Source organism: Oryzias latipes, chromosome 2 (genome assembly GCF_053564925.1).
Source record: "Oryzias latipes strain Hd-rR chromosome 2, Olatipes_Hd-rR_3.1".
Classification (NCBI taxonomy): Eukaryota; Metazoa; Chordata; class Actinopteri; order Beloniformes; family Adrianichthyidae; genus Oryzias; species Oryzias latipes.
Genome location: NC_136238.1, coordinates 9,848,821 through 9,871,341, shown reverse-complemented (window position 1 = coordinate 9,871,341; position 22,521 = coordinate 9,848,821). Strand labels below are relative to the sequence as shown.

The window sequence follows — 22,521 nt, the reverse complement described above, 5'->3', positions numbered from 1 at the left end:
CCTAATAGATGTTTTTATGTTACAGAGTAAGCCATCTCTGGGAAAATGGCTTGCGGACGCCTAATGCTACGTTTACACCAGCATGTGGTGGTCACAGTGGACTGTCACTACCCAATACTAATACATGTACCTACAGCTGAGAGAGGCTTGGCGTGAAATGTCGAAGTGGTGCAAATCTTTGGTGTCTTCTTTCACAGATCTATTCAAGACTTGGTGTCATGTAATTCCAGTCGGGTACAAATCGCAATTAACTTCTCCTTTATGGTCAATTTTTAAAATGGTTGGCACTTCCACAAATGAAAATTGACCCTATCCATTCATCAGTACCAAATCTGAGTCCCTGATTGGTCAAAGCTCAATTGCTCTGAGGTTCAATGCATGTTCAATGGATGCAAGTTTTGTACATAGAGACCAAAAACCGACTTAAAAATGTGTGTAGCTATGTGTAACTGTGAGAGTTTTGAATGCAGAAGCTCGAAACATGCATATACTTTTAGTTGAAAGTGGTCACTTGAGCGCGCTTTGCGCAAAAAAATACCATTCAAAGGAAATCTCTGTTGCCACTTTCCCACTAGTCTTTTTTTAGAAACACTACTTCATGTGTAATTTTGTCCCGGGTTTCACTTTTTTCAGGACATTTCCAACTCAAAAAGGCCATGGCAGATTGTCACTCTTGCAGCTTTTGAAATAAAATTAACTATGACAAATTATTTCCCCCCAAATCAAATTGTACATAAATTTAGGTTTTGCTTAATTTGATGTTTTTATTGCATTCTCATTGTATTGGTTAAAGATGACAGCAACTTGTAAAAAAATAAACCAAATTGAACTTTTCATAACAACTTCTTTATATAAACAACTGTTCTGTCTACTTCAATGTCCTAAAACATCTAAGTTGAATGTCAGTAACTAGAAAAAGATGAAAACATCTTTTCTGGTACATAGTTTCTGCAGAGCGACAATAGTTTTTAGAAATTTGCTCTTCAGTTGTTTCATTTTCTCCATAAATATCCTCCATCATCAGTCAAATGTCACAAGAATGTCATGGTGCCTGCCGGTCTCCTCCCCCTTCCAGCCCTGCTCTGCTCCTGACTCCAGCTGTGACCAATCAACTCATCAACTCACCTGCTTCTTAAGGAGACCCAACTCCAAGAGTCTTCGCCAGTTCGTTAACCCTGATGGTGCCTAGTCATTCAGTGCTCCACGTCTGGCTCCCTTGCCTAGAACCACGCTAACCTCTTTTGTCTTGTGCCTCAGGTTTTGTCATGCCACGATTGTCACCTGGAACCTACACCACCTTGAGCTGCAGCTACCTCCCAGACGCCGACACTCTTCGGCCACAGCACGCACTGGTTCCGGCTACACTGGTCCTCCAGCCTTGCCACTCACAAGAACTCCAGCAACACCCCTCCTCAAGACCTTCAGTCACACCACTCTCAAGATCTCCAGTAGCGCTGCAGCTGCACCTCTGTCAGCAAGAGCTACAGCTCGCTCGGGCTTCTCCACCACGCTCAAAGCCACGCCTTCTAGTCTCGACCTAGCCACGCTCCTCCAAGCCTTCGCCATATTCAGTGACATTAAATTACATTTATCCACTTACCTGTCTCCTCGTACTGGGTTCCAGCATCTGGGTCCGTCTCGTGTTCTGACCATGACAGAACGAACTGGCCATCATCCGGACCCAGCTGACCCGGAAGGACTCCGCCTGGCAGTCAAACAACAGGGCGTCATGTTGGAGCATCAAGCCAAAGCGCTTACACAGATGGCCTCCGTGCACCAAGACTTATTTTGCCGGCTGGAAAGTGCGACACAAACCTTGCTAGAACTAACCGGGCAACAATCCGTCTCTGCTGTTCCAGCGTCACTTCCACCTTCCAGCGATCCGCCTGTCTCTAGTTCCGCCTCACTTCCGGAAAACTTCCGTCTCCAGCCAGAGCAGTTCCATGGCGACGTCGAAGCATGCGGGGGTTTCCTACTGCAGTGTCAACTCCTGTTTCTACAAGCGCCTCGTTTCTACCACTCGGATCACAGCAAGATAACTTTATTAGTCAACTCACTCAGAGGTAAAGCGCTACAGTGGGCCCAAGCTTTCCTCGCCGCCAATCCCGTCACTCATCTGTCCTTCGAAAGCTTCATTGGTGAGTTCCGACTCGTATTTGATCAGCCGAAAAAACAGGAAGAAGCCACCAGACGATTACTGAGGCTCAACCAACGTAATCGATCTGTCAGCGATCACGTGATTGACTTTCGTATTCTAGCGGTAGAAGCAGGCTGGTCTGATCCGGCACTTCGTGGTATCTTCTATCAATCATTAAATGACGCCATCAAGGATCATTTATGCACTCAGCCCGAAGCTCAGTCTTTTGAAGATCTTGTGGCTGCTGCGCTACGCTCTGATACCCGCCTCAGAGAACGTCAACACGAATGTAACTCACAACCCCGCAAGCCGCCATTAGCTAAACCACATGCACCCCCGGGTGATCCAGTTGGTTTTTCCCCGGCCATGTCACGTAGCAGCTCCGAGGAACCCATGCAGATTGGGCACTCAAAACTGTCAGCTGAAGAACGTCAGAAGCGTAGAGACGAAGGTCTTTGTTTCTACTGCGGTGATCCGAATCATAAGGTTTCTCAATGCAGGCTCCGTTTAAACTCCAAGACCCCCCGCTAGACGACAGGCCGCGGGCGGGTCAGACTGCTTTTCCCACGTCCAAGAACTTTTTCTATGTTCCTGTCAAGCTATGTTTCAAGTCCGCTGTCACTGAAATCCATGCTTTGGTTGATTCTGGGGCCGAACAAAGTCTTATTGATTCTGATTTAGTGAAATCACTGTCGCTGCCCGTGGAACCTTTAGAAAACCCAGTTAAAACCACAGGGTTGGGGGGTCAGCACCTCGCTGTTATCACTCACCGCACTAGACCTATTCAGCTCGTTTCCTCTGGCAATCACCACGAGTTTATACAATTCTATGTCACGCATGCTCCTCAAAATCCAGTGGTTTTAGGTTATTCTTGGCTTAAGCTGCACAACCCACGTTTGGACTGGGCCTCTCACCGAGTGGTTACCTGGAGTGCTTTTTGTCTAGCTAATTGCCTTCGTTCAGCTATGCCTACTGTACCTTCCGACGTCAACGTAACTACTGAACTTATTGATCTTTCGTCAGTACCCCCGTGCTATCATGAGTTTAAAACCGTTTTCAGTAAACTCAAGGCTAATTCTTTACCTCCGCACAGACCTTATGACTGTGCCATTGAACTCCTGCCTGGGGCTACTCTACCCAAAGGACATTTATTTAACCTGTCTGGTCCTGAAAAGGCAGCCATGGAGTCGTATATCCATGAAGCTCTATCCTCCGGTCACATTCGACCCTCCTCGTCCCCGGTGGGTGCTGGGTTCTTTTTCGTCTCTAAGAAGGACAAAACGCTACGACCCTGCATCGATTACCGGGAACTTAATCAAATCACTGTTAAGGACAAATACTCTCTCCCACTTATCAGCTCCGTGTTCGATTCAGTGCAGGGGGCCCGCATATTTACCAAACTCGACCTACGTAATGCCTATCATTTAGTCCGCATTAAAGAAGGCGACGAGTGGAAGACCGCATTCAATACGCCTCTGGGTCATTATGAATACCTCGTCATGCCTTTCGGTCTTACCAACGCCCCTGCAGTATTCCAGAGACTTGTTAATGATATCCTCCGGGACTTCATTAATCGTTTTGTTTTCGTCTATCTCGATGACATCTTGATATTCTCACCTGATCCCGTGCAGCATGAAAACCATGTCCGTTTGGTTCTCTCCAGATTGCTCGAGAACCAACTTTTTGTTAAAGCGGAGAAATGCCAGTTCCATGCTTCCTCTGTCCAGTTCCTCGGCTATATTCTTGAGGCTGGCAGCATACGTCCTGATCCCGCTAAAATAGAAGCCGTCACTCAGTGGGAACCACCGGAGTCACGTAAAAAGCTGCAGCAGTTTCTGGGGTTTGCTAATTTTTATCGGCGGTTCATACGCAACTACAGCAGTATTGCTTCACCCCTCACTCAGTTAACTTCCATCTCCAAACCTTTTATTTGGAACCCAGAGGCACAGGCTGCTTTTGACAAACTCAAGTCATTGTTTATTTCGGCTCCTATTCTCATCCAACCTGACCCGAATAGACAGTTTGTGGTCGAAGTTGACGCCTCCGATACTGGGGTTGGCGCTGTTCTCTCCCAACGTGAAGCATCCTCTGGCAAACTCAAACCGTGTGCTTTCTTTTCTAAGAAGCTTTCACCTGCAGAGCGAAATTATGACGTGGGTAACCGAGAGTTGCTTGCCATCAAGTTGGCTTTGGAAGAGTGGCGGCACTGGCTGGAGGGGGCAAAACAACCATTCATAGTTTGGACTGACCATAAAAATCTGGAATATTTAAGATCCGCAAAAAGACTGAATTCTCGCCAAGCCAGGTGGTGTTTATTTTTTGATCGCTTCGACTTCGCCATTACTTACAGGCCAGGCAGTAGAAATGTCAAACCTGACGCCCTTTCCAGGAAATTCAGCACTGACGGACCTAATGATACTGCTTCCATCATCCCTGCCACTTGCATCGTGGGAAGTCTGACCTGGGATATTGAGAACCGGGTCATTAATGCCCAAGGTGAGGAACCCGACCATGATCCCTGTCCTAACGGCATCCTTTACGTTCCCACCTCTCTCAGGTCAGACGTGCTAGTTTGGGGCCACAATTCCCGTATAGCCTGTCATGGAGGCATCTACCGCACCCTCAATCTCATCAGGAAGAGGTTCTTCTGGCCGAATATGGAGAAGGATGTGCGTGAGTACGTGGCCGCCTGCGCTACTTGCGCACGGTCCAAATCTTCCAACTCTCCGCCTTCAGGACTGTTGCGGCCCCTGCCTACGCCGCACAGACCATGGTCTCACATCGCCATTGATTTTGTTACGGGTTTACCCCCTTCCCAAGGTCATTCAGTTATACTCACTGTTGTTGACCGTTTCTCCAAGGCTGCTCAGTTCATTCCACTGCCCCAACTACCTACCGCCACCAGTACTGCTGATATCTTAGTCCAACATGTCTTTCGATTTCATGGGATCCCTAGCGATATCGTTTCCGACAGGGGTCCACAGTTTGTTTCCCAAGTTTGGAAGGCCTTCTGTTCCGCTCTGGGTGCCACCACCAGTCTATCCTCCGGGTACCATCCCCAAACCAACGGGCAAGCGGAACGGGCCAATCAGGAGCTGGAAGCATCCCTTCGCTGTCTGGCTGCCCAAAACCCAACTGACTGGGCGAAGTTTCTTGTATGGATTGAATACGCCCATAATTCCCATATCTCCTCTGCCACAGGGGTCTCACCGTTTGAAGCCTCGCTCGGATATTCTCCTCCATTGTTTCCTTCTCAGGAACTGGATCTGGCGGTTCCGTCGATCCAACACCATTTACAGCGTTGCCAGCGGGTGTGGAACCAGACCAGAGAAGCCCTGCTCCGAACCAATGAACGAAACTGCAGATCAGCCAATCGTCGCAGGGTGGTGGGACCCGCTTATCAGGTCGGTCAAAAGGTGTGGCTGTCTGCCAAGAACATCCCTTTGCAGTCCACTTCCAGGAAGTTGGCTCCCCGCTTTATTGGCCCCTACATTATTGAAAAAATCATCAACCCTGCCTGCGTTCGCCTCAAGTTGCCGGCAGCCCTTAAGGTGCACCCGTCATTCCACGTCTCACAAATTAAGCCCTTTGTCGATAGTCCCTTGTGCCCGCCTTCCGTCTCCCCTCCGCCCGCCCGTATCATTGACGGCGCTCCGGCTTTCACGGTCTCCAAGATTTTGGACGTTCGCCGCCGTGGCCGTGGCTTCCAGTATTTGGTGGACTGGGAAGGGTACGGGCCTGAGGAACGCTCGTGGGTCTCCCGTTCTCTCATCCTCGACCCTTCCCTCGTCACTGCCTTCTTCCGTGCCCACCCGGATCGGCGTCCGGGACCGCCTGGAGGCGGTCGTTGACGGGGGGGTACTGTCATGGTGCCTGCCGGTCTCCTCCCCCTTCCAGCCCTGCTCTGCTCCTGACTCCAGCTGTGACCAATCAACTCATCAACTCACCTGCTTCTTAAGGAGACCCAACTCCAAGAGTCTTCGCCAGTTCGTTAACCCTGATGGTGCCTAGTCATTCAGTGCTCCACGTCTGGCTCCCTTGCCTAGAACCACGCTAACCTCTTTTGTCTTGTGCCTCAGGTTTTGTCATGCCACGATTGTCACCTGGAACCTACACCACCTTGAGCTGCAGCTACCTCCCAGACGCCGACACTCTTCGGCCACAGCACGCACTGGTTCCGGCTACACTGGTCCTCCAGCCTTGCCACTCACAAGAACTCCAGCAACACCCCTCCTCAAGACCTTCAGTCACACCACTCTCAAGATCTCCAGTAGCGCTGCAGCTGCACCTCTGTCAGCAAGAGCTACAGCTCGCTCGGGCTTCTCCACCACGCTCAAAGCCACGCCTTCTAGTCTCGACCTAGCCACGCTCCTCCAAGCCTTCGCCATATTCAGTGACATTAAATTACATTTATCCACTTACCTGTCTCCTCGTACTGGGTTCCAGCATCTGGGTCCGTCTCGTGTTCTGACCATGACAAAGAACATGATAAAGTCACCAGAATTACATTTTAATTTGAGTGGGCCTTTAAAAGAATACTTTACCAACTTTAAAACATGTATGTAGAATATAATCTGTATCATTGTCAGGTGCTTGTTACAAGCCCAACTTCTAGCTCAAAAACAAGTTTTCAATAATGCTACCAAGCTCAGTGCAATATGAAGATACTGTATGTCTAAGAGAGATGTCGGTGCACAACCAGAGTGCACTCCTCTAATTAAGCCACGCCAGAGCTGGCCTCTAATTAGAGTCAGTTGTGGTCCAACTGTGACCCTGGAAGCTCGAATAATCAGCCTTTTCGTCAGCAGGCGGCCACACGCTGATCAACATACACCGGTTATTTTCAGCTAATACACTATTAATTAGAAGATATATATTATTTAATGATCCTAATGCAGCAGTGAACCTCACAGCTTGGTAGAGCCCCACAGTAAAAACCATTTAAATAAACAGTGATATTGAAATTATTCTGTATGTGTTAACGCTCCTTTCCCCCCTGAAAACCAAAGAGTTTTTTTTTGTGTTTTGGCTAAACTAGAAAAATTAAAAAAAGCTAAAAATACTTTTTTTCATAAAGACACAAAAATATTCATTTCATAATACATGAAATTATTCATTTACTGAGAACCTCGCCATTTGAATTGCAGATACCTTATTAAAAACAATGGGAATGCTTTTTTGCTGCCATCAAGTAAATTGCTTCAATAATAAAAAATAAAATAAAAAAAAACCAGGGGAATAAAAACACACTGGAGTGCCGTCTTTGACAAACTTGCTGTAATTTTCAAACTGCAGTGCTTTCATTGGGTTACCTCATGGGATTGCCTTGAGTGTGTGCTCTGTATGTTCATGTATTGCGCTGGAGAGCTTGTTTTAGAGAGGACTTTCAACTGAAACATATGCCTACTTATGCAGGCAGTTTATTCAATATGACTGATCAAAAAAGGATGCAAAGTGTTTAATGAATCATCGAGTCACAGTTATCCTTGAGTGGAAGAAAAACACAAAAGGAGCCCCTTGGTGCTAACTCCATTTCCATTATGTTGGAAGAGCTGGTTTTCAACAAAGGCCCTTAAGCTAAATACATTTGGAAACAACCACAGTGTAGAATCAAGCATAGATATTATATTAAGCACAACATTAAATTAAACACTTTTTTTTAGCTTCTCAAAAAAGATTTCTCACCTTTTGAATTCCAATTGGAAGCAGGTTTGAAAAAAAAAAATGACTAACTTGACAAAGGTAGAAAGGTCCCATTCAGAGTAATTTATGTGTATGAAGATTAGGGATGTCTTGGGCAGAACATTTGTTTTTAATTCTTATTTGTTTGATTTTGAGTATCTGCTGATACTGAGTCCCAATCTGATACCGTTGTAAAACATTTGAGAAAAAAAATGTACTAAACAGATCCAAGTTGGTCCATATTTTGATTTTATTCACGTTCTTTTATCATTAAACACGCAAACAGTGCACTATCTGTGAATTAGCATGAGTGATTAAATAAAATAGGAAAAAATAGTTAACATTTAGTCATGTGGGAAAGTTTGGTGACTGTAGCTTTGGTATCTTCAAAGCTTCAAACATTTTCTCCATTAAAGATTAAAAACAATGACTATATTCTTTAGGGCTGCACGGTGGCGCAGTGGTTAGCGCTCTTGTCTCACAGCAAGACCCCGGTTCAAGTCCCAGCTGGGGGACTTGAACCAGACTCACTAACAGGAAACCTTTCTGTGTGGAGTTTGCATGTTCTCCCCGTGCATGCCTGAGTTTTCTCCTAGGACTCCTCCTACCTTCCACTGTCCAAAAAACATGCTTCATAGGTTAATTGGTTACTCTAAATACTCCCTAGGTGAATGTAGATGTGTATGGGTGTGTCAGACTGACGACCTGTCCAGGGTGTATCCTGCTTGGCCGGTCTAGGCTCTGGCAGCCCCATGACCCCGAAAGGGACAAAACAGGTTTAGAAGATACACGAATGAATGACTATCTTTTTAATGTGATGAGTTACCATGATTAGCTAAGATCAATGTAACGTTTTGATTGATTTTAAGAGACTGTTGATTTTTATTAATTTCTTTTTCAACCCTTTTCCCGTGGCATGCACTTTGCTGTTTTTCTGTTGGCAGAACGGAGAAACAAACAGAAAATCCCATCTTTTTTTTGCTAAAATTTCTGTGTGGTTTTTAAGTTGCAGTGTAAATCTGATCTAATATCAGAAAATGGGGCTTTATACGGTGTGGCACTAAGCAGTGGAATTAATTGAGCTCTAGATTAAAGTGCTGCCATGTCGGGGTTCAACACAAAAACCCATCACAGGAGCTAACTCAATTGTATACCTCCATTTTCCCCCTAGGAGTGCAAATGTCAAATTTGATTTTGTCATAGAGGAAACAGCCCCCAAAACAAAATGCGACACTCAGTTTACGGGATCAGCTCCTTCCCCAAGTCCTCCTTTGTTTTCTGAACCTCAGCTGGGGTTGCACTTCTGCTCACTTTTCAAGCGCCCCCATCGTTTTTGTAATCATTTAAAAGGTTACCACATAGAGCTGTGTCAGTGGCCCCCAGCTAATTCTTTGACCCTTAAAGGAAATATAAATCTTCCTGTGAATCAACTCTCAACTGAAACAATCTTCTCTGCTCAAACCTGTGTATCAAAATCTGACTCTTAGCCCGGAGCTGAATATCTCATAAAAAACATTGTATTGCTTGCTGTCTAATAACGCAATTAAAGTTAATTGCAGCTCATTAGCGTGGCAGCTATTTTATTCTTTAACAACCTGTAATAACTACTGCTGGTGAAATGAAAACCAGAGAAAACAAACTATATGTTATCTGACTGATAAATTAATGACCCTGAAAGTGAAGGAACTTGTTATGCAGAGGTGCTTTCACAGACTTGCTTTGATGCATTTGCAGCAAATGTGATTTTGCATTCAAAGGGTCAGTTATTCTCATTTCTTCCAGCCAGACCATGACATTATGCAAAAGATTATAGGTCACCCTGCCTTTGATTGACAGTTTGGCTTCTTTTCTTCTGTTGGGGTACCTCAAATGTTCACAGGAACCTTACAATTTCCCTTTGTCAGAGTTTTGGTTAGGTTTGTTGTTAGGGCAAACAGGAGGAATTGAAAACACGTTCCCTCATTAATTTCCATATATTAGCATGTTAGTGTAATAACTGCCTAATTAGTGTTTCCTGTTGTTCTAAATTGCAAACAACGTTGTAGAGACAGAGTTAGAATTTTAATACACAAACATTGCATTTCATATTTAAGATGCAACTTTTGTTAAAGTAAAATGAGTCGGAGAGCAACATTGTAGGATTCATTATTTTTATGGTTTTTCACCTTTTGGTTGTCTCACTGTGGACACTAAGTCTATATCAGGTTCTTACTTCTATGTTTTAGTATGATTTAAGTTTGGTTATTGGATTTGGATGTGGGAACAAGAAAGAAAAATATCTGATCATTTCATGTTAAGTTTTAAAGACATACTCCATAAAAAAATGCTGTTTAAAAAAATTGTAGCATAGAAAATATGTTGGGAGGGTCAAAATCTCCCTGCTCTGCTCCATTCCAAAGCACCAGATCTATGAACATCTTTCTCTTTTTCGTCTGACCTAGTGTTGTGACTCAGAGCTAGCTAGGAGAGAACACGTGGGTGATAGGAAGTGGGTGTGGGCTCACTCTGCGCCAACAGTCGCAGAAACTATGTCCTAGAAAATGAAACCGTTTTTTGCAGTTTGGCCAAAAAACAGCATAATCATAGTTAAAAGACTACTTGGAACACTTAGAATAGATCACAAGATGACCGAATAGGACTTTTTCTATGTCTTGGTTTTTGGAATTGGTTCATCTCAAGCAATCAAAATAAAAAAACAAGTCCCACCCAATGATGTTTATATGTTTGATAAATTGCTTGAAAGGGAGTGAAAATATGCAAATGCATATAATTCAACTCCTTTAGTATTTTCCTCGTTTTTCTTTTTTTTGTTTGTAGTTTTTTACATGGTAAGGTTTGGTTTAGATATGTCAAGAGCTGAGTTTTCCTTCTCCGAGTACTAATGAGGTTAAGGATAAGACTAAAGGTGAACGTTTTTAATTTGGATGGAGGTTAATTTTACCCACCATTCTACCATCAACCTAATAATTTCCGACTTTCAAACCCTTTTCACTTTGCCTTGTCCTTTCCCTTTCCCTCTGCCCTACTTTGTTTCCATTCCTCCACTTTCCCCCAGCTTTTGTTGCCCTCATTTGCCCTCGCTTCATTTAGAGACTTAGTGTGGCTCAGATTATTTTTTGTAATAACTTGCATGGCCTCCAGCAAGTTGAGCTGCAGTCTGATTTTGCTTCTAAGTGGCAGTGAATAAATCTGACTGCTCATTCAGTCACAACATCCGCATGCTGATGTAAACTACCAGACACACTCAAACACTCACAGACAAGAAAAAAAAAGATCCCAATTTTTTGTGGAGTAATGATGACACTTTTTAGCTAAAAATAAAAAGAATGTTAAAGTTAGCTTCTTGGTGGATATGCATGAATGTGCATCTATGGCACAGACTAGTCTCATCCTATTCTTCTTTCCACCCCATTTTACCCTTTTCTATTTAGCCAGTGTGCAAATTGGTCACAATAATGGATTGCAAAGAGCTAGCAATTTTGCCCATTACTTATGAGTCATTGCCTTGCATAATGAATGTCGGCTAATGCACTTTTTTTTTTTTGTTAATTCACCACAAAGTATTAAAATTGCTCCACTCTTCTGAATCACTGCAGATCATTGCATGTATCCTTACCATATTGCATGCATTTTTGGAAGACTTGTGTAATGGAAATGTGCTAGGAAGCCTTACCCAAGGGGAAAATAATTGACTAAAGCAAGTTAACAGAAGTTAAATGATGGGGGTGTGTCGATTGGCATAAACTGCCTGATTCGTGCAGCCAATACCCATGTCTTGGGTAGAGTCTTCCCCACTTCCCTTTGGGGGAGGGATTTCAGTTGGTTCGTCCGTGCTCCTGTACTTGGCCATGGCCTTTGCCTCTTGCTCGTCTCACACCCCACAGCCATCCCCCAACTCCATCTGAATGAAGCCCATCTGCTACACTATTCAAACATGTAGTTGCAGAGTAAGATAAGCTAATCCTGTCATGGCTAGCGGGAAAACAGACCCAAACGCTGGAAACCGGAAGAATACACAGGCGAGTAGATGATGGGTTATGAGTTTTAATGTTCGGTTCTAGGTTTTGTAGATGTTTGGGTGGAGTAGTCACGTCCGAGAGATTCCCACGAAGATGATTGAATGTGTCTGCAGCCCGTGGCGTCACTGGTGGATTAGCTTGAATCGGCGGCGGTTGGTGCGGCTTGAGTCGGCAGAGGCTCGTTGGTGTGACCGGGAGAATTCTGAGGCTTGGTTCCAGAAGCGAAGATGACTCAGGCGCCCACTCGTAGTAACGGATTCCTGTGGACAGACGGAGAACAGAGACTTAGGCGAGAGCTTGACAGCAGTAGCTGTGAGCGAGGTGACCATACTAAGCACCATAGAGGAGCAACGATCTGGCACTGGAGACTGGTCCTGGATCCCCTTAAGAAGGTAGGCGGCTGATGAGGTGAGTGGACGCAGCTGTGATGAGTCAGGAGCCAAGCAGAGAGGGGAGGGGGAGGAGTCTGACAGAGGCACCATGACAGTACCCCCCCCTCAACGACCGCCTCCAGGCGGTCCAGGGCGACGATCCGGGTGGGCCCGGTAAAAGTCCTCAATAGGATCCAAGGATCCAAGAAGAGTGAGCGGGGGATCCAAGATCGCTCCTCCGGACCGTAACCCTCCCAGTCCACCAGGAACTGGAATCCGCGACCCCTACGCCGGGCATCCAAAACCCGACTGACCGTAAAGGCAGGGGCGCCGTCGATGATACGGGCGGGTGGCGGGGAAGCGGACGGCGGGCACAGAGGACTGTCCAAAACGGGCTTGACTTGGGAGATATGGAATGAAGGATGTACCTTGAGAGCCTTAGGTAGACGGAGACGGACACAGGTGGGGTTGACAATCTTGTCAATGACGTAGGGTCCAATGAATCGTGGCGCCAGTTTCCGTGATGAGGCTTGAATGGGGATATTGCGAGTCGAGAGCCAGACCCTCTGACCAGGTTGGTAGTCGGGTCCCACCACCCTGCGTCGATCGGCGAGACGGCAGTTGCTCTCCTTGGTGCGGAGGAGAGCTGCCCTAGTCTGGTCCCAAACGCGTTGACAGCGCTGGAGGTGGTGTTGAACTGAGGGCACTGCCAGATCGAGTTCCTGTGATGGAAACAGAGGTGGTGAGTACCCGAGGGCGGCTTCGAACGGGGAAATCCCAGTGGCGGAAGAGGGATGAGTGTTATGAGCATACTCAATCCAAACCAGATACTGGGACCAGTCCTGTTGGTTCTGTGCCGCCAGACAGCGCAAGGCTGCCTCCAGTTCCTGGTTAGCTCTCTCCACTTGGCCGTTAGATTGAGGATGATAACCGGATGAGAGACTGACCGTGGGCCCCCAAGGCAGAGCAAAAAGCCTTCCAGACCTGAGAAACGAACTGAGGACCACGGTCAGAGACTATGTCAGTTGGAATCCCATGATGACGGAAGACATGGTTGACAATGACATCAGCGGTTTCAGTGGCAGTAGGCAGTTGAGGTAATGGGATAAAATGAGCCATCTTAGAAAATCGATCAATGACTGTGAATATGACTGTGTTACCTTGGGAAGGAGGCAAACCAGTGACGAAGTCAATTGCAAGGTGGGACCAAGGGCGTTTAGGTGTGGGCAGAGGATGGAGGAGGCCAGCAGGAGCGGAAGACGAGGTTTTGGAACGGGCACACGTAGAACATGCAGCTACATATTCCCGGACGTCCTTGCCCATGGAGGGCCAGAAAAACCTCCTCCTAATTAGTTTGAGAGTGCGGTGGACCCCTCCGTGACAGGCCACACGGGAAGTGTGTCCCCAGGAGATGACGTCAGAACGGAGTGTTGGGGGAACAAACAGTGTGCCCCTGGGGACTGGAGGAGGGTTAGGCTCCTCACCTTGGGCTTGCATGACTTTAGATTCCACGTCCCAGATGAGATTTCCAATGATACATGTGGGGGGAAGAATGGTGGTGGATTCGCGTTCAATGGGGCTGTACTTCCGGGAGAGGGCATCGGGTTTAACATTTCGAGAGCCGGGCCTGTAAGTAATAGTGAATTGGAACCGGTCAAAAAAGAGGCACCAACGAGCTTGCCTGGAGTTTAGTCTCTTGGCGGTCCTGAGATATTCCAAGTTCTTATGGTCGGTCCATACGATGAATGGTTGTTCGGCTCCTTCCAACCAGTGACGCCATTCTTCCAAAGCCAGCTTGATGGCCAATAACTCCCGATTGCCAACATCATAATTTTGTTCGGCTGGAGAAAGCTTGCGGGAGAAAAAAGCACATGGTTTCAATTTTCCAGAACCTTCTTCTTTCTGTGACAATACCGCTCCTACCCCTGAATCAGATGCATCAACTTCCACTATGAATTGCCGGGAAGGGTCGGGTTGAATAAGTATAGGTGCAGAGACGAAGATTTCTTTGAGTTTAGAAAAGGCTCGCTGTGCTTCTGGGGTCCACTGAAAGGGACGGTTAACAGAGGTTAGTTGCGTGAGGGGGGCTGCAATGCTGCTATAATTCCTTATAAAGCGCCTGTAGAAATTTGCGAATCCGAGAAATTGTTGCAATTTCTTGCGGTTTTCGGGTGGCTCCCAGTTAGTGACGGCCTCAATTTTAGCGGGGTCAGGGCGAATTCATCCTGCCTCAATAATGTAGCCAAGAAATTGCACCGTGTTGACGTGGAATTCACATTTCTCATGTTTGACATAGAGTTGATTTTCTAGTAGCCGTTCCAGAACCTGTCGGACGTGAAGTTTGTGTTGGGCTTGGTTGTGGGAATAGATCAAGATATCATCTAGGTAGATGAACACAAAACGGTTGAGGAAGTCCCGGAGGACGTCGTTAACCATCCGCTGGAAGACGGCTGGAGCATTGGTTAAGCCGAATGGCATCACAAGATATTCGTAGTGCCCCAGTGGCGTGTTGAAAGCCGTCTTCCATTCATCTCCATCCTTAATTCTGACTAAGTGGTAGGCGTTTCTAAGATCCAATTTAGTGAAAATCCGGGCTTCTTGGATCGAATCGAAAACAGACGAAATGAGCGGTAGAGAGTACTTGTCCTTTATGGTGATTTGATTTAATTCATGGTAGTCGATACAGGGACGGAGGGTTTTATCTTTTTTTTCAACAAAAAAGAATCCGGCCCCCACAGGAGAGGAGGATGGTCGAATGTGTCCCAAAGCAAGGGCTTCTTGAACATAATTCTCCATAGCCAGTCTTTCAGGACCAGATAAGTTAAATAAATGCCCTTTAGGGAGAGTGGCACCAGGTAATAAATGTATTGCGCAATCATAGGGACGGTGGGGTGGAAGCGCGCTAGCTTTGATCTTACAAAAAACAGTTTTAAGGTCGTGGTAACAAGACGGAACCTTGGAAAGGTCAATCTCACAAGAGTCTTCATGGGCAGAAAGAGAGCCGTAGTAGGAATGGCTGACTGTAGGCAATTGGCCAGGCAATAGGGGCTCCAGTGGTTAATGGTTCTTCGTGCCCAGTTGAACTGTGGGTTATGTTGTTTTAACCAGGAGTACCCCAACACAATAGGAGTATGAGTAGATTGCGTGATCAGAAGTTGAATGGTTTCTCTATGATTACCTGAAGAAATGAGTAATAGTGGCTTGGTGCGATGAGTTATTCGTGAAAGGTGTTGGCCACCCAGGCCTGAAGCTTCAATGGGTACGTCCAGAGGTTCTGAGGGTATGGATAGCTGGTTAACCAATTGTTGATCTATGAGGCTCTGCTCGGCACCAGAATCAACTAAAGCACGTGAATCATATACTTGGGTTTGTAAACAGAGTTTAACAGGTATACACAGAGAAACGGCATCAGAGTTTTTACCGCTTGGATCCCCCCGCGATTTGGCTTTTAGCGGGGGGTCTTGGAGTTTAAACGGCGTGGACAGGCGTGGACTAGATGCCCATGGTTTCCGCAGTAGAAGCAAGAACCTTCCTCTCTGCGCTTACGACGTTCCTCTTCAGTGAGTTTTGAATGGCCTATCTGCATAGGCTCCTCGGGAGGTTTTTGAGTTATGGTGTTCTCCGTACGAAAAGATGAGTCTGGCGTGGGAATCATGAATGAATTGTGGGTTGTAATACGAGTAGTTGGGGGTCTTTCTCGTTGACGTTCACGCAAACGGAGGTCAGAACGGAGTGCCGCTGTGACCAGCTCCTCAAAAGTACGTGCTTCTGGTTGTGAACAGAGATGATCTTTGATTCTTTCATTTAGCGACTGGTAAAAGATGCCTTTAAGGGCGAGATCGGGCCAACCTGCTTCGACGGCTAAGATACGAAAATCTTTCACATGGTCACTTACTGACCTATTGTTTTGTTTTAAACTGAGCAGACGACGGGTGGCCTTTTCCTGCTTACGAGGCTGATCGAAAATAAGCCTGAACTCATTAATGAATCTATCATACGTAAGATGCGAGATGGGGTTAGATGAAACAAAGGCTTGAGCCCATTGGAGTGCTTTGTTCCTAAGAGTTAATTACTAGTGTGATTTTACTAAGGTCAGATTGGTAATATCTAGGAGCTTGTTGAAAAATTAGTTGACATTGCAGCACAAAACCTCCGCAAGCTTCGACGTCACCCAAGAATGGTTCCGGTTGCAGACGGAAGTTTTCGGAAGCGGCGGAGGACCCGGATGCGGAAGTTTCCGGGCCGTTGCCGGAGGTATGGGGGGTAGCGGCTGTGGCGTGAGAAGATTGTCCGGTTAGTTCATGAAGCTTTTGTGCCATACCGTCCAGGCGAAGAAAAAGGTCCTGTTGAGCAGCAGCCATCTGCGAAAGGGCATCAGCTTGGCGTCCGAGCATTATTCCCTGTTGGGTTACGGCGAGTCTCAACCCTTCCGGATCAGCTGGGTCAGGAGTCTGGCCAGATCGTTCTGTCATGGCTAGCGGGAAAACAGACCCAAACGCTGGAAACCGGAAGAATACACAGGCGAGTAGATGATGGGTTATGAGTTTTAATGTTCGGTTCTAGGTTTTGTAGATGTTTGGGTGGAGTAGTCACGTCCGAGAGATTCCCACGAAGATGATTGAATGTGTCTGCAGCCCGTGGCGTCACTGGTGGATTAGCTTGAATCGGCGGCGGTTGGTGCGGCTTGAGTCGGCAGAGGCTCGTTGGTGTGACCGGGAGAATTCTGAGGCTTGGTTCCAGAAGCGAAGATGACTCAGGCGCCCACTCGTAGTAACGGATTCCTGTGGACAGACGGAGAACAGAGACTTAGGCGAGAGCTTGACAGCAGTAGCTGTGAGCGAGGTGACCATACTAAGCACCATAGAGGAGCAACGATCTGGCACTGGAGACTGGTCCTGGATCCCCTTAAGAAGGTAGGCGGCTGATGAGGTGAGTGGACGTAGCTGTGATGAGTCAGGAGCCAAGCAGAGAGGGGAGGGGGAGGAGTCTGACAGAGGCACCATGACAAATCCTTATCTAGAGGTTCTGGTACGTGGCCTGTCCGTCCTTGGAGAGTTATCCCTCCTTCGTGTGGACATCCCTGAAGTTTTTTCTTTTTTTCCCAGAATCGGTTTCTTTTTTTTTCAGGAGTTTTTCTTTACTGAGAAGGAGTGTCTAAGGGGCAGGGATGCTCAGTTTAGACTAGTCTGTTTAGTTTAGTTTAATTTAGCAATTACAGTTATATTTTATGACTGATTTTATGTTCTTACAATTACTGGTATGAAGCCCATTGAGACAACCATGTTATTAATATTGGGCTGTATAAAAAAAGGTAATTGACGTAATTGAATTGATTTTGTTATTTTTTACCTACAGGCGGGAAAATAAGTGCACTTGAGTGCATAGACGTTGTAACACAATGTTGAAGTTTCAGCCAGACATGTAACCCTGCTGTCAGATTTGTGTCACTCATACTTGATCCTTTTACTCATGGATGAAAAACATAAGATACAATTGCACAAAAAGGTTGTCATATCAGACTCTTATTCTTCAAAATTTATAGAACACTTGAGAAACCAAAAATAATTATTTCAAGTTGCTCTAATAAAAGGGAACCCTCACCGACATTATAAATCAAAATCAATTGTGTAATTATCCTGAAATATGACCAGAAAATGGAGCTATCTAATGTGTTTTAACAGCATAACTGGATAAGTAAAAGTCTGATTCTACCAGTCTACATGAAAATGCGTCTGGATTTCAGTGTCGTTTTTGCCTCATTTGTCGCAAAGGTTATGTTCTAAAAACGTTCGTGAAGTACGTTTACAGATATTTTGAGGCTGTAGAACCCCTAACTACACTCTTTATACACTTTTCTCAAAAAGACAAACATTTTTACACTTTTCTCTGACTTAAAGTCCTAATCTGATCCACTTTTGAATTATTTTTAAAGCGTTCCCAGTGGTCTTTTAATAATGATTATGCTGTGTTTAGGCTAAATAAAAAAAAAAAAAAAAACTGTGGTTTTCTAGGACATCATTTATCCAGAGCCGTGGTAGCTCATCAGAAAATCACCTCCAAGTTGTGGGCAGGACCGTTGGTGCAGAGTGAGTCTGCTTTCATTTCCCATTCTCCCTTTGTTTACACTCTCTTCTGCAAGTTACAGCCCCTCATCCCCCCCGACCTGCCATTGCCTTGCTATCCAGCTATAGAGTTTTGAGCCAGTATAGACTATCCATTTGTCTGCGAGGGGATGCATCAGAATGGAGCGGAGCAGGGAACTTGGCATGCCGATTGGGGATTTTATGTAGCAGCTATAACCTTTGTCAAATGGCCTTTTTTCGTCTGTTCCTGATTCACAACAATTTGAATAAATAAAACTCAGAACCATAGATTCAATCCTTTTTTCCGTTATACATGAGGAAAATGCTACAAGAGCATGGTAAAAACACCAAAAACACAATTTTAATAGGAGTGGGTCTTTAACATTTTGAATGTTCAAACCAGAAAAATAAGTCCATAACTGTAGAAAAAGACAAAGATCATCTAGCAATAACATATTTGTGTAAATTTGATAAACTGAAAGAATTCTGTACAGGAGACACTCTACAGAGGACCTTGATTGTCACAGCCAATCAGGACTCAGAAGACTCAAAGATAAGCGAAACAGCGAGAGGCACACCGCCATAAAGTCATGGACAACTGTATATGTTGTAAATTTAGTTGTGTAGATTAAAAAGGTTTATCTTTTAAACACCATGAAGCTTATTTATAATTCAGATTTTTTAAAACAAGTATTTTTTTTTACTCATCTTGATTAAATGGGGGTGGTTTACTCAAAAAGACACACAGATGTGTAGTCAATGCAGAAAGTTGCTTAAAAAAGAAAATACATCATTCTGCTTTAAAAGTATCTTTAGACTTTGTTGCATCTATGAAAAATACAATTAATCACATTTAAAGCTCAAACAGTAGCACAAACAGAATCACATCTACTTTCATGAATGGTTTAGAAAATGTTGTTCCAGCCTGGAATAAAACTGCTTTGAATGCTTTCCTAATCAAGCTGTGGTCTTATTATTATTTTTTTTTCTTTTCTTCTGTTAACTTGGCAGCTACTTTAACCACACTGTGGGCAGCCGTTGACCCAGCTCTGTGGTACTTCGTCTGACAACCTCTGGCAGATGCTAATTTGTTATTGTGACGTCCAACAAACAGCGTCACCCGCAGCCATGATTGACATCGTCACTAGTTAACTGCAAAGGGCACACGCAGGTCCTGTTTGAAATTGTGTCTGTTTTCTCTCGCTTTCATGGAAAGGGACAAACTATTTATAAAGTTTTAAATAATCCTTGATATTGGATAAATTATCCTATTGGAGTATCTATCCTAAATAGGTTCCAATTTTGAAAAAAATAAATTAATAAATAAAGTAAAAAAAATAATGCAGAAATGATTGGATGATGGAAACTGTTGCAGTAAAGTTCTGTCAGGTTCTAAAAAAAAGTCATTGGATTTTTATTTGGAGACATAAAAAATATTGGGTTTAACCACTTCTAGTGTTAAACAACTTTTTTCCCACTAGGTTGAACAAAAATCCACCTTAATTCTTAGCTGAATATAAATTTTAGTCATTTTTAACCAACTTGTATTTTTTTTTGTGCCAAATTTGTTGTTCAGGAATCCAAAGTGGAAATAAGACTTTTTGAATCGTTTAAGGTTTAAATAGTAGATAACAAGTATTAAATACTGTTTATAGAGTGTTTTTTTTTACACAAAATTATGCAATTAGTACTTTTGAGTTTGCAATAAATTTAGGGATGGAATGAGATTGGCCCCATTTCATTGCTAAAACTGCGCCTTGTATCAACAAAATGGTATGAATGAAAAAATATTATAGAAAAAGTTTAGTATAACCGTCTGAATCTCGTTTCTCAATTAGCAGGCTGCATACAAAACATGATAAGACAGATGAAACCATAAATTTATAAATATATGGTTTCATCTGTCTTATCATGTTTTGTATGGTGAAGAGCCTTTATAGATTAAGAATATTAAAGCATCATCACAGCATGCCACTTTTCATTCTTTGACGAAACAGTAAAAATCTGAACCCACAGTAGTTTTGCTGCATTTTATGAAATTAGACATGCAGTTCATTTTCTGTCAATAGTTGGTAAAGGTTAACCACTTTTTTTTTTGCCAACAAACAATGTTTAAAAACATATGAATATGTATTGATTATTTTACACTATGAGGCGCTGACTTTGTAATCTGAAGGAAATTAATAATTTAATTAAGTGGAAGTGAAATAAAAATGTTGAAGAATGCTGATTTAACTCAGAGTCTACATGAGTTTTTCCCACAAAACATAAAAAAAACTATTCAGTGACCACTAAGGCCATGTTATATGTTTAAAGCTGTTCTTTACTGTTATGTTTAGACAATAAGCTTTTTCAAATTCCCCCAATGCTCTTTGTTCATATCACCAAGACATACTTATGAAGTCGACTTGATAAGTTATGCACAAATGCATTTCCAGTTACATGCCACTCATCCAGACCTATACTTTTTGCTAGAACTTACAACCCATAATCAATTTACACTACAGTTACATTACATATGCATTCATGCATCGTCATAAGCACTCAATTTCTCTTGTCACCGAAGTACAGTTTGTTCAAACAAATAGAAACTAAACTGAAAATAATTGAGTATTATAGAACAATAAATGACTTATTTTGGTAAAAATTACTTTCTTTGCAGGGTTTTCTGGTGGTGCAGGGGTTAGCACTCTCGCATGAGTTATGGTTAAGACCCCGTGCAGGACATGTGTGGGTTGTCTCCAGGTTTCTACGGCATCTTACAACCGGTCCAAACTTTTCAAATTGTCCCAAACTTGTATGGGATTCCTTGGTTGTATGTGTATGTGTGACCTTGTTATGACTGGGCAAACTGTTCAAGGTGTGCTCCCGCAGCTCTTTTTGCAAAATCTGAAGAATTGTGTCTTGAGTAATTAATTGAGTATAGCTAGCTGAAATGTTCATGATTTAGGCAGGTGTAAAAAGTAAACAAAGGCTCTGCTGTGTTTGGTTTTAATGCTCAGAAATGGGCTCCTGAAGAAAATCTCATCGGCCACTGTGACTTCCTGTGAAATGTTCAACTGCACTCTTCCAGAGAATAACGATGTAGAGCAGTCCACCTTCTCCTTCATGGTGCATTGTTAAATTGGTTTACAACCAGTCATCTCAGTTTGAGTTTGGTGCTCAGAGCCTCAGGGGGGGGGGGGTTCAAAGATTCTGCCGCCTCGTTGCTGACTCTTAGCTTGAATGTGCTCATCAGCATTTGCATGATGCAGCAGTTTTGCATGTTGTCATCTTCGGGATAACGGCAAAAAAGCTGTCATTTCCTCAGGATTTATATCCCAATAACATTAAAAGTCTGCTCACACTTACGCTATGGGGTGTAAGAGAGAGCAACATAAACACAGAGCTCTGCACATTTTCCAAGATGGAAAGTCATTCATAGAAGCTGCCTTGCCAGCTGCACACCGTGCGTTAGAGACGCCGCAGCATTAGTTTTATAACTAAGAGCACTTTTTTTTTTACAGTCTGCCTCCGTGGTTCTGTCTGTCCAAAATGATCCCCCCAGATTGTGTCAATTTGAAACAGTTATGTGGTTCCATAAATTCAGGCTACATTCACTGGCATTTTTTTTATCATTTTACAGAACAACACTTTCTTGCTGTAAGTGTTTGATCTACCTTTAATTGCTGCAATGAATAACTTGGACAAGTTTGCTGTGACACGATATAGTGCTGTGCTAAAGCATTAACCTGCTACAACAGGGGTCGGGAACCTATGGCCCGCGAGCCATATATGGCTCTTTTGATGGTCACATGTGGCTCGCAGACAAATCTTTAATTATTTTATTTGTTTTCATTAGACCAGTCTTTCTCGGGCGCGACGCGATGCCAGACGCGCGCAGTAGTAGCGGTGCTTGGAGAAATAAATCTGCGCCAGCACTGTCACTTTATTATTATCTATTATTTCACAGAGTTTGTACCACCCGGAAACCTGTGAATTTGCGTTGCTAAAACTGCGCGCTCCCGTCTCTGAGAAAGAGCGCGCAGTTGCGGGGACGGGATGTGTGAGGAAGAAAGCAGAGGGTGGGGCTGAGGGGTTGTGGGGACAGGCAGCAGGTGAACCGCGCAGGGATTGTAAAAAACGTAAAACCCGCTGCCCGTGACTCACTGCGGCGTGTGAGTGTGTGTTTGACTCCGCGTGTTTATGTGATCAGTCTTTGTCACATCTACAGAACATTCAGACCTACG

General features: G+C 44.3%; 2 long non-coding RNA genes across 2 annotated transcripts; both read right to left on the bottom strand.

Moving 5' to 3' along the window:
- Nucleotides 1-11,849: 11,849 nt before the first annotated feature.
- LOC110013554 (uncharacterized) lies at nucleotides 11,850-12,390 on the bottom strand. Its single transcript, XR_002874838.2, has 2 exons — nucleotides 12,177-12,390; nucleotides 11,850-12,098 (listed from the first exon to the last, which is right to left on the bottom strand). It is a non-coding gene; the product is annotated as an uncharacterized LOC110013554 (long non-coding RNA).
- Nucleotides 12,391-16,741: 4,351 nt separating this feature from the next.
- Nucleotides 16,742-17,507, bottom strand: LOC105355858 (uncharacterized). The gene is made up of 2 exons (XR_910180.4): nucleotides 17,069-17,507; nucleotides 16,742-16,990 (listed from the first exon to the last, which is right to left on the bottom strand). It is a non-coding gene; the product is annotated as an uncharacterized LOC105355858 (long non-coding RNA).
- Between the last annotated feature and the right edge of the window lie 5,014 nt (nucleotides 17,508-22,521).